Below are 1,105 nucleotides of genomic sequence, written 5' to 3' on the forward strand. Positions count from 1 at the left end.
GAGCCTCGACGCGCGCACCGTCACCGCAAACTCTCGCGCAACCGGGCAGTGGCGCCACGCGCGGCACCGACAGCGCGCCACCGGCCCAAGGGTCGCTGCGCTTCACGACCGGCGTGTCTCTTTCTCGGGGCGCCGATGCACCCAAGCGCCCAGCGTCACGGAGCGGTGGGTCTCAAGACGCGCCTTTCCTGGCCATGCGAGGGGAGGCGCGGGGGCCAGCCGGCGAGGTTGCGGCGGGCGGGGCGGCTGTCAGACCTGTTGAGTTTGTTTTTGGCCATCACGCAAGCGCGTTCACGGGGCCACGCGCCCTCGCGCACAAGAGTTGGTTGCTTCCATCAGCAGCGGCGTGCGCCCACCACAACCCACCTCCGGGCAATTCGGCCCTCTCTTTCTCTTTCTCTCTCTTGCGCTTTCGGGCGGGCCCGCCACCAACCGTTTGCACAGGCAGGGCGCCAGACAGGGCAGGATGTTACGTGCGCGCCGTTGCGCAAGAAAGAAAAACGACAACAATAGCATGAAGTGGGAGGGAGGGGAGCGGGCGCTCAGCCGAAAGGTGATTTTTATTGTTCCGTTCTCAATGCGTCGCTCAAACTGTTTGGACCTCGAACAACATGTCTCCATCGTATCGCGTGTGTGTGTGTGCGGGCGTGCGCGTCGCTGGGCCGCAAAACCGCGCAGCGAGAGCAGAGGGACAAAGAAAGAAAAGAAGAAAAAGAAAAAAAAAGAAAGATGGGGGTGTAAAGCAAAGCACTTCACTGTGAGCTGAGTCGGGAATTGCGTCCTCACGCGTTCGTCTCAGACTGACAGGAAACTGTGGAATTTCATCACGCGTCGCAGCCGCATCTCTCACCCGTGCGCGTCCTCTTTGGTTTTGTTTTTTCCCATCGTTTCCCGAACTGGGGAGGGAGCCTCGACGCGCGCACCGTCACCGCAAACTCTCGCGCAACCGGGCAGTGGCGCCACGCGCGGCACCGACAGCGCGCCACCGGCCCAAGGGTCGCTGCGCTTCACGACCGGCATGTCTCTTTCTCGGGGCGCCGATGCACCCAAGCGCCCCAGCGTCACGGAGCGGTGGGTCTCAAGACGCGCCTTTCCCTGGCCATGC

General features: G+C 63.0%; 5 non-coding genes across 5 annotated transcripts, besides 1 other annotated feature; all 5 read right to left on the minus strand.

Moving 5' to 3' along the window:
- Nucleotides 1–30: 30 nt before the first annotated feature.
- On the minus strand, nt 31–102 carry Tc00.1047053437111.10. The gene has a single exon (XR_008254405.1). It is a non-coding gene; the product is annotated as an H/ACA snoRNA, TC11C4H3 (small nucleolar RNA).
- Nucleotides 103–248: 146 nt separating this feature from the next.
- Tc00.1047053437111.20 lies at nt 249–338 on the minus strand. Its single transcript, XR_008254406.1, has one exon. It is a non-coding gene; the product is annotated as a C/D small nucleolar RNA (snoRNA), TB11C4C3 (small nucleolar RNA).
- A 201-nt stretch (nt 339–539) lies between these two features.
- Tc00.1047053437111.30 lies at nt 540–625 on the minus strand. Its single transcript, XR_008254407.1, has one exon. It is a non-coding gene; the product is annotated as a C/D small nucleolar RNA (snoRNA), TB11C4C2 (small nucleolar RNA).
- A 68-nt stretch (nt 626–693) lies between these two features.
- Nucleotides 694–730: a sequence feature (GA-rich).
- A 5-nt stretch (nt 731–735) lies between these two features.
- Nucleotides 736–829, minus strand: Tc00.1047053437111.40. The gene has a single exon (XR_008254408.1). It is a non-coding gene; the product is annotated as a C/D small nucleolar RNA (snoRNA), TB11C4C1 (small nucleolar RNA).
- A 106-nt stretch (nt 830–935) lies between these two features.
- Nucleotides 936–1,007, minus strand: Tc00.1047053437111.50. The gene has a single exon (XR_008254409.1). It is a non-coding gene; the product is annotated as an H/ACA snoRNA, TC11C4H3 (small nucleolar RNA).
- Nucleotides 1,008–1,105: the final 98 nt, after the last annotated feature.

The sequence above is a fragment of the Trypanosoma cruzi genome, assembly GCF_000209065.1.
Source record: "Trypanosoma cruzi strain CL Brener chromosome Unknown tcruzi_1047053437111, whole genome shotgun sequence".
Taxonomy (NCBI): Eukaryota; Euglenozoa; class Kinetoplastea; order Trypanosomatida; family Trypanosomatidae; genus Trypanosoma; species Trypanosoma cruzi.